The sequence below is a fragment of the Mustelus asterias genome, chromosome 23, assembly GCF_964213995.1.
Source record: "Mustelus asterias chromosome 23, sMusAst1.hap1.1, whole genome shotgun sequence".
Classification (NCBI taxonomy): domain Eukaryota; kingdom Metazoa; phylum Chordata; class Chondrichthyes; order Carcharhiniformes; family Triakidae; genus Mustelus; species Mustelus asterias.
The window spans coordinates 52,625,425-52,638,538 of NC_135823.1; positions in this window are offsets into that span (position 1 = coordinate 52,625,425).

Here is a 13,114-nt window from a genome sequence, read left to right on the forward strand (position 1 = left end):
AACCCTATAGTTATGCCCCCTTGTAATAGCTCCATCCACCCGAGGAAATAGTCTTTGAACATACGCTCTATCTATCCCCTTCATCATTTTATAAACCTCTATTAAGTCTCCCCTCAGCCTCCTCCACTCCAGAGAGAACAGCCCTACCTCCCTCAACCTTTCCTCATAAGACCTACCCTCCAAACCAGGCAGCATCCTGGTAAATCTCCTCTGCACTCTTTCCAGCGCTTCCACATCCTTCTTATAGTGAGGTGACCAGAACTGCACACAATATTCCAAATATGGTCTCACCAAGGTCCTGTGCAGTTGCAGCATAACCCCACGGCTCTTAAACTCCAACCCCCTGTTAATAAAAGCTAACACACTATAGGCCTTCTTCACAGCTCTATCCACTTGAGTGGCAACCTTTAGAGATCTGTGGATATGGACCCCAAGATCTCTCTGTTCCTCCACAGTCTTCAGAACCCTACCTTTGACCCTGTAATCCACATTTAAATTCGTCCTACCAAAATGAATCACTTCACATTTATCAGGGTTAAACTCCATTTGCCATTTTTCAGCCCAGCTTTGTATCCTATCTATGTCTCTTTGCAGCCTACAACAGCCCTCCACCTCATCCACTACTCCACCAATCTTGGTTTCATCAGCAAATTTACTGATCCACCCTTCAGCCCCCTCCTCTAAGTCATTAATAAAAATCACACAGAGCAGAGGACCAAGCACTGATCCCTGTGGCACTCCGCGAGCAACCTGCCTCCAGTCCGAAAATTTTCCATCCACCACCACCCTCTGTCTTCGATCAGATAGCCAGTTACCTATCCAATCGGCCAACTTTCCCTCTCTCCCACACCTCCTTACTTTCATCATAAGATTAATTCTGTTTTCACTGAGATTTATAGACCCATTATTGAATCTTACAGCAGAGAAGGCCATTTAGTCCATCATGCCTATGCAAGCTCTTTAAAGAGCTATCCAATGAATGCCACCCCCTCCTCTATCCACGTATCGCTGAAATTACTTTCCCCTTATTTAAATCTTACTCAGTTAAGAGTTACGATTAATTCTGTTTTCACCACCCTTTCAGGTAATGTGTTCCAGTCACTGCATCAAAAACATTCTCCTCATCCTCCCCTTTCCCTTTCGTTCTTTGATGTATTAGTTGGCTGCCTCCAAGACAGGAGGTCCTGGGTTCAAGTTACTCTCCGGAAATTTGAACACAAAGTCTGGGCTGACACTCCAGCACAGTACTGAAGGAGTGCCACGCTGTCAGAGCTGCTGCTTTTCGAAGGAGCTGTTACACCGAGGTAGATGTAAAGGGTCACACGACATGATTCCAATGCAGATCTTATCGTTCCTCCCTGGTGTATTTATCCCTCAGCCAACATCTGGAAACATTGCCTGGGCATTATCGCATTTTTGCCCGCAGGAGCTTACCGTGTACAAACTGGCTGCCTCCATGACATCAGTGGGTTCTCCTCAAAAGTACTCATTGGCTACAAGATGCTGAGGAATGTTGTGAAGGACACTATATACAACATTCAATCCCTCCGCCACTGACGCTCAGTAGCAGCAGTGTGTACTATCTACAAGATGCACTGCAGCAATTCACCAAAGATCCTAAGACAGCACCTTCCAAACCCATGACCACTTCCATCTAGAAGGACGAGGGCAGCAGATACATGGGAACACCACACCTGCAAGTTCCCCTCCAAGCCACTCACCATCCTGACTTGGAAATATATCGCCGTTCCCTCGCAGTTGTTGGGTCAAAATCCTGGGATTCCCTCCCTAACGGCATTGTGGGTCAACCCACAGCACGTGGACTGCAGCGATTCAAGAAGGCAGCTCACCACCACCTTCTCAAGGGCAACTAGGGATGGGCAATAAATGCTGGCCAGCCAGCGACGCCCATGTCCCATGAATGAATTTTTAAAAAGTCAATTTTTTCATTCTGAACAACATTACTGCAAAGATAAACAACAAATACAGACAACCAACACACGAGGGACAAAATTCTCCCGTCTCACCTGCCATGGGAATCGCGAGACTGAAAACTTGGCGGACCATTTAAGGGCGGAGATCAGGCAGGAATTTCCAGTCTTGGGGCTCACGTGGCTAAAGAATCCCACCAAGAAATGGTGGGAATCAGGTACAAATGGGAACTGAAGGTGACCACCAACTTGATTTCAAATTCAGAGCCCAGAACTTTCTGGCTGTTCACGCCGGCGGGATCTCTCGCCGTGGGTTTCATGGTGGGCAAGGCGTGCATTCAATGGGAAACCCCGTTGGTGACAGTGGGAACAGAGGATCCTGCCGGCGGCCAATGGCAGGCTGCCTCCCATACCGGACTGCGCAGTAAATCCCGGCCGGAATAATTTCATTGTCAACTCTGCCCGTGCACAGAATGTCTGAACCAATCCAAACAACGCAAAATGCCATTGCAAGCGGTTTATAGGCAGAGAATTGTTAAGAATCTGGAATGCACTATCTGAAAAAGTGGTGGAAACAGATTCAATACTTATTAACACAAAGACATATCCGTGCTCCAGTAACCCGGGCCTCTTGAACATTCCCAGTCTCAATCGCTCTACCCTCAATTGCCCAGCCTTAAGCTCTGTAATACCCTCCTGGGGCGGCACGGTGGCACCGCAGTTGGTACTGCTGCCTCACAGCACCAGGGATCCGGGTTTGATTCCTGTCTTGGTCCACTGTCTGTGCAGAGTTTGCACGTTCACCCTGTGTCTGCCTGGGTTTCCTCCGGATGCTCCGGTTTCCTCCCACAGTCCGAAAAACGTGCTGGTTAGGTGCATTGACCATGCTAAATTCTCCCTCAGTGTCCCCGAACAGGCGCCGGAGTGTGGCAACTAGGGAATTTTCACAGTAACTTCAATGCAGTATTAATGCAAACCTAATTGTGACACTAATAAATAAACTTTAAAATCTTCCCTCCAGATCCCCACCTCTCAACATCACCTTCCTTCTTCAAGACACTCTTTGAAATCCACTTGTTAGACCAAAATTCTGCTCTGACTTGAAATATCTCCATACACCATATTATTTTGTCTTTTAATTTTTTTTGCTATTCTTTCAGGGACATGGACATCACTAGCTGGACCAGCATTTGCTGCCCATCCCTAGTTGCCCTTGAACTGAGTGGCTTGCTAGGCCACTTCAGAGGGTAGTTGAAAGTCAGCCACATTGCTGTGGCTCTGGAGTCACTTGTAGGCCAGACAGGATAAGCACGGCTGATTACTTTCCCTAAAAGGACATTAGTGAACTAGATGGGTTTTTCTGACAGTCATAGAATCCCTACAGTGCAGAAGGAGGCCATTCGGCCCATCAAGTCTGCACCGACCACAATCCCACCCTGGCCCTATTCCCATAACCCCACATATATACCCTGCTAATTTCCTGACATTAGGGTCAATTTAGCATGGCCAACCAACCTAACCTGCACATCTTTGGACTATGGGAGGAAACCGGAGCACCCAGAGGAAACCCACCCAGACATGGGAAGAACGTGCAAACTCTACACAGACAGTGAGCCGAGGCCGGAATTGAACCCAGGTCCCTGGCGCTATGAGGCAGCAGTGCTAACGACTGTGCCATCGTGCCGCCCCAACTGACAATGGTTTCATGGTCATCAGTAGATTCTTATTTCCAGACCTTTACTTGAATTGACATTTCAACATCTGCTGTGGCGGGATTCGAACCCGGGTCTCCAGAATATTATAAGAGTTTTAACAACATCAGGTTAAAGTCCAACAGGTTTATTTGGTAGCAAATGCCATTAGCTTTCGGAGCGCTGCTCCTTCGTCAGATGGAGTGGATATCTGCTCTCAAACAGGGCATACAGACTCTGTTTGAGAGCAGACATCCACTCCATCTGACGAAGGAGCAGCGCTCCGAAAGCTAATGGCATTTGCTACCAAATAAACCTGTTGGACTTTAACCTGGTGTTGTTAAAACTCTTACTGTGTTTATCCCAGTCCAACGCCGGCATCTCCACATCCAGAACATTCCCCAGAGCTCTGGATTTTAATGCTCTTAATTTAAGGCTGAAATGCCTTGGGGCTTTTTATTTTGCTGGAAGGTGCTGTATTTAATATAAGTTGCCGTTGTAACTTTCAAAGGGGGATTGAACAAGTACTTAAAAAGGTCAACATTTGTATGGACAGAACAGATGGCACTGAGGCTATAATTGGATTGCTCATTCCATGGGCCGGTACGAGAATGATGGGCTGAGTGGCCACCTTCTGTGCTGGACTATGCTACATGAGTGAAGATGAGTAAAATTGCTGTTGCTCTTCTGTGTGGACGGGACTGGGATTCTCAGTGAAATGGCAGTCACTTAGCTCCATCTACAGCTGCCCACAGGGATGAGCACCGACTGAATCAAAAAAGCATGACATCCACCTCCGGGGCACATTTCTGACAACTCACTTAGACATCAAGACAAGGAAAAACTGTTTTTTGAAAGCACCAAGAGTTCCTGGGGGTGTGATTTGAAATTCAGAAGCTGTCAAATTTGAAGTAAGAAAGATAAAGAGAAATAAAACATAAAGCAGTCTTAAAACAGATATTTTTCAAGGTATTAGTCTGCACCAATAGGTGGTAGAACATAGAACATAGAACATAGAACATTACAGCGCAGAACAGGCCCTTCGGCCCACGATGTTGCACCGACCAGTTAAAAAAAAAACTGTGACCCTCCAACCTAAACCAATTTCTTTTCGTCCATGAACCTATCTACGGATCTCTTAAACGCCCCCAAACTAGGCGCATTTACAACTGATGCTGGCAGGGCATTCCAATCCCTCACCACCCTCTGGGTAAAGAACCTACCCCTGACATCGGTTCTATAACTACCCCCCCTCAATTTAAAGCCATGCCCCCTCGTGCTGGATTTCTCCATCAGAGGAAAAAGGCTATCACTATCCACCCTATCTAAACCTCTAATCATCTTATATGTTTCAATAAGATCCCCTCTTAGCCGCCGCCTTTCCAGCGAAAACAATCCCAAATCCCTCAGCCTCTCCTCATAGGATCTCCCCTCCATACCAGGCAACATCCTGGTAAACCTCCTCTGCACCCTCTCCAAAGCCTCCACATCCTTCCTGTAATGTGGGGACCAGAACTGCACACAGTACTCCAAGTGCGGCCGCACCAGAGTTGTGTACAGTTGCAACATAACGCTACGACTCCTAAATTCAATCCCCCTACCAATAAACGCCAAGACACCATATGCCTTCTTAACAACCTTATCTACTTGATTCCCAACTTTCAGGGATCTATGCACACATACACCTAGATCCCTCTGCTCCTCCACACTATTCAAAGTCCTCCCGTTAGCCCTATACTCAACACATCTGTTATTCCTACCAAAGTGAATTACCTCACACTTCTCCGCATTAAACTCCATCCGCCACCTCTCGGCCCAACTTTGCAACCTGTCTAAGTCTTCCTGCAAACTACGACACCCTTCCTCACTGTCTACCACACCACCGACTTTGGTGTCATCAGCAAATTTGCTAATCCACCCAACTATACCCTCATCCAGATCATTAATAAATATTACAAACAGCAGTGGCCCCAAAACAGATCCCTGAGGTACACCACTTGTAACCGCACTCCATGATGAATATTTACTATCAACCACCACCCTCTGTTTCCTATCCGCTAGCCAATTCCTGATCCAATTTCCTAGATCACCCCCAATCCCATACATCTGCATTTTCTGCAGAAGCCTACCATGGTGAACCTTATCAAACGCCTTACTAAAATCCATATATACCACGTCCACTGCCTTGCCCCCATCCACCTCCTTGGTCACTTTCTCAAAAAACTCAATAAGGTTAGTAAGGCACGACCTACCTGCCACAAAACCATGCTGACTATCACCTATCAATTCATTACTCTCCAAATAACTATAAATCCTATCCCTTATAATTTTTTCCAACATCTTGCCGACAACAGAAGTGAGACTCACCGGTCTATAATTCCCGGGGAAGTCTCTGTTCCCCTTCTTAAACAATGGGACAACATTCGCTAACCTCCAATCTTCTGGTACTATACCAGAGGCCAACGACGACCTGAAGATCAGAGCCAGAGGCTCTGCAATCACTTCTCTTGCCTCCCAGAGAATCCTTGGATAAATCCCATCCGGACCAGGGGATTTATCTATTTTCAGACCCTCCAGAATATCCTGCACATCCTCCTTATCAACTGTAATACTGTCTATTCTACTCCCCTGCAACCCAGTGTCCTCCTCAGCTATATTCATGTCCCCTTGCGTGAACACCGAAGAGAAATATTGGTTCAATGCTTCACCAATCTCCTCCGGTTCCACACATAACTTCCCTCTGCCATCTATAACTGGCCCTAAACTTGCCCTAACCAACCTTCTGTTCTTGACATACCTATAGAACGCCTTAGGATTCTCTTTAACCCTATCCGCCAAAGTCTTCTCATGTCCCCTTTTAGCCCTTCTAAGCTCGCTCTTCAACTCCCTCTTAGCCAATCTAAAGCTTTCTAGTGCACTACCCGAGTGCTCACGTCTCATCCGAACATAAGCCTCCTTTTTCTTTTTAACCAACAAAGAAACTTTTTTGGTGCACCACGGTTCCCTAGCCCTACCAATTCCTCCTTGCCTGACAGGGACATACCTATCACAGACTCGCAGTAGCTGCTCCTTGAAAAAACTCCACATGTCGGACGTTCCCAGTCCCTGTAATCTCCTAGTCCAACCTATGTTTCCTAATTCTCTCCTAATAGCCTCATAATTACCCTTCCCCCAGCTAAAACCACTGGCCCGAGGTTCATGCCTATCCCTTTCCATCACTAAGGTGAACGTAACCGAATTGTGGTCACTATTGAACTGGTGAACTGATGTGAAAAAAATCTCAACTAAAATCTTCAAACGTAGGGACTTCTCACCCCTGTCCGTGACCTTCAGGTGTCCCTCTGTTAAACTGAGTGACAATCTGTCCTGCGGGAATAATTCCACCATCACCTCATTAATCTCGCCATTGCCAGAACGGGTCCTCAGTGGTATGCCAATTGCTGTGATAGGAACATAGAAACTAGAAGCAGAAGTAGGCCATTCGGCCCTTCGAGCCTGCTCCGCCATTCATTGTGATCATGGCTGATCATCAAATTCAATATTCTGATCCCACCTTCCTCCCATATCCCTCGATCCCTTTAGCCCCAAGAGCTATATCTAATTTCTTCTTGAAATCACACAACGTTTTCTAACCTCAACAACTTTTTGTGGTAGTGAATTCCACAGTTTCGCCACCCTCTGGATGAAGAAATTTCTCCTCACCTCAGTCCCGCAAGGATAATCCCTTATCCACAAACTATGGCCCCTAGTTCTGGACTCCCCCACCATCGGGAACATTCTTTCTGATCTTTAGGGTGGAGATGAAGCAAGGTAAAGGTGTGAGCTGTGAAGATTGAACCATTGATATGCCTCTGACGTCTCTCTAAACTGGAGCTCACCCAAATGCCCACATTCTAACTCGAGCCAAGTCCAATTCTCCAGCCACCCCCTGTTCTCCTAGGTCCACATTGGTTCCCCATGATTTAAAAACTCTTAAGGTCAATTCTCCCATCCCGCTGCGCTGCTTTTTTAGTGCAGCGGGCCAGGAGACTCTAGTGGGGCCCGGTTCACGGACTCCCCGCTGGGCGCTCCGTCCTCCGCACGTCTCCCAGCGCCAGATTTCCGGTGCCTTCAGTTCCAGCCGGAAATCGGTGCGGAGCCGCATAACTTATGTAAATATTAATTTCAATATAATTTAAATATCATTAGCGGGCCCGGGACTGAAATCTCCGTACCCACTAGCCTCTCCCCACACTCCCCCACTCCGCCACCCATCAGGAGTGGTTCACTAAAGCTCCCCACTTGCGGAGAGCTGGTGGCCCAACCCTGATGGAGTGAAGGGGGGGCAATCGAGGACCCCCAGAAGGTCAGGCACGGCGGGGGGGGGGGGGGGGGGTGTCCTCTGGGCATTGGCAGTGCTCCGCATTTCCCTCGATCTCTGCCCAAATGAATGGGTTTTCATTGATTTGAAAATCAGGCCCTGACGTTTGTGAGTTCAAGGCTCAATCTAGGGATTTGAGCACAGAATCCAGGTTGGTGCTCCCAACTGAATACCGAGGGAGTGCTGCATTGTCAGAGGTGCTGTCTTTCAGATGTTAAACTGAGGACCCACCACTCCCCCTCAGGTAGACATAAAAGATCCCATTCCGAAAAACAGCAACAGAGTTTACTCCAGTGTCTTAGCGAATATTTATCCCTCAAGGAATGGAACATAAACTGATTATTGAATCATTCTCACATTGCTGTTTGTGGGAGCTTGCTGTGCACAAATAGAACCATAGAACCCCTACAGTGCAGAAAGAGGCCATTCGGCCCATCGAGTCTGCACTGACAACAATCCCACCCAGGCCCTATCCCCCATATCCCTACATATTTACCTGCTAATCCCTCTAACCCTCATATCTACCCACTAATCCACGCATCCCAGGACACTAAGGGGAAATTTAGCTTGGCCAATCAACCTAATCTGCACATCTTTGGACTGTGGGAGGAAACTGGAGCACCCGGAGGAAACCCACGCAGACACGGGGAGAATGTGCAAACTCCGCACAGACAGTGACCCAAGCCGGGCATCGAACCCAGGTCCCTGGAGCTGTGAAGCAGCAGTGCTAACCACTGTGCTACCGTGCCGTCCTAGGTAGCTGAGTGTCCTACATTACAACAGTGCCTGCACTTCAAAAGTACTTGGCAGTAAAGTCCTTTGGGACATCCTAAGGTCATGAAAGATGTGATAGAAATGCAAGTCCTTCTGCCTTCCTTTTATAAGAATGGTTCAAGATTGGACACAACCCATTGCGTAACAACTCCACAACTTTATTAACGCCATGCGACTGCATGACTGCTTAACAAATGCACAGTTTCCTAAAAGTGAAGGCTGCTTCCATTACAGTCTTGCTGATATTTGTACGCACGCTGGTCTCTTTCTGACTTTCTCTCTCTCTCTCTGCCCCCAACAGATTGATTCAGGCCAGATTGATGATGGACATGTTGATCAGTGAGTTAATAAGAGAACTCCTACATTCAAAATCCTACATGAGTGCCACATAGCAAACAAATATTAATTAAATGTGCAGGGGGTCACGTGATATAAGCAAGGGAACGGCTGTGTTTTCATGAGCTCTAGCGCTACTCATCTTTTAATCCTTTTATTTATCCTGATGCACAACCCATAATTATCTAATCCTGGAGTGTATACTCCATGCTATGTTCCTGGAAGATCCTGGTTAAATGTTTGGTGATGGTGATCCATGGGACATGGGCGTCGCTGGCTGGCCAGCATTTATTGCCCATCCCTAGTTTCCCTTGAGAAGGTGGTGGTGAGCTGCCTTCTTGAATCGCTGCAGTCCATGTTCTGTGGGTTGACCCACAATGCCGTTAGGGAGGGAATTCCAGGATTTTGACCCAACGACTGTGAAAGAACAGCTAATATAATTCCAAGTCAGGATGGTGAGTGGCTTAGAGGGGAACTTGCAGGTGGTGGTGTTTCCATGTATCTGCTGCCCTTGTCCCTCTAGTAAGAAGTTTAACAACACCAGGTTAAAGTCCAACAGGTTTATTTGGTAGCAAAAGCCACACAAGCTTTCGGAGCCTTAAGCCCCTTCTTCACCTGAAGCTTAAGGCTCCGAAAGCTTGTGTGGCTTTTGCTACCAAATAAGCCTGTTGGACTTTAACCTGGTGTTGTTAAACTTCTTACTGTGTTTACCCCAGTCCAACGTCGGCATCTCCACATCTTGTCCCTCTAGTCAGAGGTGCTAGATGGAAGTGGTTGTGGGTTTGGAAGGTGCTGTCTAAGGATCTTTGGTGAATTGCTGCAGTGCATCTTGTAGATAGTACACACTGCTGCTACTGAGCGTCAGTGGTGGAGGGATTGAATGTTTGTGGATGTGGTGCCAATCAAGCTAGCTGCTTTGTCCTGGATGGTGTTAAGCTTCTTGAGTGTTGTTGGAGCTGCACCCATCCAGGCAAGTGGGGAATATGTGACCAGATATGACTTACGGAGATCCATGAAAGATGCCAAAAGACAGTACCCGACCAAGCTAGAGCTCCAGGCTAGCCACATGGATTCCCGCTGACTATGACAAGGTCTGCAGGACATAACAGGCTACAAGATAAAGGCATGTAGAATTGCCAGCACCAATGCACCCCTCTCCAATGAGTTTGATGCATTCTATGCTCCTTTTGAAAAAGGTCAGCAATAGCAAGCCTTCCATCCCGGAAACCTTCGCCGAACCCATATCCAAGGTCATCATCGCAGACGACAGATCAGCCTTCTTGAAAGTTAACCCACGGAAAATGACTGGTCCGGATGGGGAACCATGACAAACACTCAGATCCTGCGTGGACTAGCTGGCGGAGGTATTCACAGACATCTTTAACCTCTCTTTAAACCAACCTGAGGTTCCTATCAAGAAGATCACCATCATCCTGGTACCAAAGAAATGGGCGGCACGGTGGCACAGTGGTCAGCACTGCTGCCTCACAACACCAAGGACCCGGGTTTGATTCCCGGCTTGGGTCACTGTCTGTGCAGAGTCTGCACGTTCTCCCTGTGTCTGCATGGGTTTCCTTCGGGTCCTCCGGTTTCCTCCCACAGTCCAAAGATGTGCGGGTTAGATGGATTGGCCATACTAAATTGTCCGATAGGAGTTCTAGCTAGGATAAATGCACGGGGTTATGGGGTAGAGCCTGGGTGGGATTGTGGTCCAGCCAAACTCGATGGACCGGTGTGATGACTTCAGCCAGGCGAATGAGGTTGGCTTGCTAGAATATGAACTACCTGATGAGTCCTAATTGATGGTTAAATCAGGGAGCCTCATGCTCCCTATTTAAAGCAGGTCTGTCAGACTCCCTGCCTGCTTTCAGCAGGGAGCAACTGGAGCGCTGGCTGTATACAGATGTATGGTGTAAATAAAGTAACTTGGTGACGGGACTTTCGCCTCTGTGGAGTTATTACAGCTGAATGACCTCCTTCTGCACTGTAGGATTCTATGATTCTATGAAAAGCCAAGCAACGTGCCTTAATGACTTTTGAATGGACCTACCTTACATTAAGTTGATCTTTCACTACACCCTAGCTATGACTATAACACTACATTCTGCACCCTTTCCTTTCCTTTTCACCTGACGAAGGAGCGGCGCTCCGAAAGCTCGTGCTACCAAATAAACCTGTTGGACTTTAACCTGGTGTTGTGAGACTACTTACTGTTCCCTTTGTCTGTATAGCACACAAGAAATAATACTTTTCACTGTGTGCTAATACATGTGATAATAATCATTCAAATCAAATCAAATCAAATGAAAAACTCCCATTTTATCTCATCCGTTTATGGGGCATTTGGCTTCCTGAGGGAGAAGTTGGCAGAATTACATCTTGTTTGAGGACAGGGAAGATCCATAAGAATCAGCATTAATTTCTGCCCCAGTAACATAGCAATTGATAAAATTATCTATCGGGCCAATTCAAAAGTGAGAGCAAATCTCAAGACGTTTATTATAAAGCTTATGGTCCTTTAAGTAATTGCCCCTAGCTTGCTGGGCTCACTTCTATTAACATATCAAAACGGCAATGATATCAGACCATGAGAAATGTTCCTATTTGGATCTTTTATATATCCACTCAAATCTAATCTACACTGGGAGTTGTTGAGATGTAAAAAGATTTAACAATCAGTTAGCAAAATGGATCAAGAGAGACACAGGATGGGTTGTAACTCCAAATGTTTTCAACATAACACTCGAAAATCATTACGAGGCAGTGTGAGGCTTAGAAGCTGAGTTCAATGGAAATTTGATAAATAACCCAGGGGGTGACAAGTGGCCCCGCTCTGATGGTAAATACAAAAGCGAAACCACAAGAGATACATAGGCAGTAAATCAGTCAATGGAATTCAAATTGAAAATAAATTCTCACCCCATACAAAGTCACTGATGATCAGCAAGGAAGAGAATGTACACAAAATTAACCGCAGGCTCAACAATGTGAAAGAACAGCAACAAGCAAACGTGGTTTGTCAGCTACCCGAGTCAGCATTGACTGGCCAAAGTAACACATTTTAAAAAAGAGAGGCGCAATTGTATTCATTTGAGCTTTCAGTCCAAACCATAATTTTACAGTAAACAGTATTGTATGGATGCGAGGATTAGAATTTGAACAACCGGCGATGAGTTATGGTCCTCCAGATGTAAGCTGAAAGCCAGTTGTACAAGAGGAATAACTAATGAGAGGGCCCTTGACAAAGGTTGAAAGATGGCATATTGTGGACATGTCAAGGTAAGTTGGGCAGAATTGCTACTGTCTGAAAACATTGACGGCAATTCATCAACGTTTAGGCAAAGCAGAACGTGGCTCAATAGAACGCAAGACTCAGAAGCAGGCCATTCAGCCCAACAGGCTTGTGCCGTCCCACACAAGCCTTCGAAAACCCTCCTTCCTCTCACCCTCCTTCCTCTCACCCCTTCAGTCCTTTTCCTCTCTCGTCTATCTTCCCCTGAGCTGAATCGATGCCGCTCGCCTCAATTATTCAATGTGGTAGCAAGTTCCACCTTCCAACCACTCTCCAGATCAAGAGATTTCTCCAAATTCTGTATTGGATTTAATCTTTTTTTTTTCCACAGGATGTGGACTTGGTTTGCTGGATCAGCATTTGTTGCCCATCCTTAATTGCCCTTGAGAAGGTGGTGGTGAGCTGCCTTCTTGAACCGCTGCGGTCCCTGTGGTGTAGGTCCACCCACAGAGCTGCTAGGGAGGGAGTTCCTGGATTTTCAGATGTAATAAATATCTTATACCCATGACCCCCGATTCTGGTCTCTGCTGCGAGTGGAAACATACGTCTACATTATTGAGCCCTTGCATAATTTTTGAAGGCTTCCATCAGATCACTCCTCAGATCTCTCTGTTGCAAGAAAAAGAGTCCCGGCCTGTTCAACATTTCCTGCAGCCAAGCAATGAATTGTGCAGCCAATCTGCAGCCATTTAGGGCAATATAAATGTCCTTTGTACACCTGATCCACTCC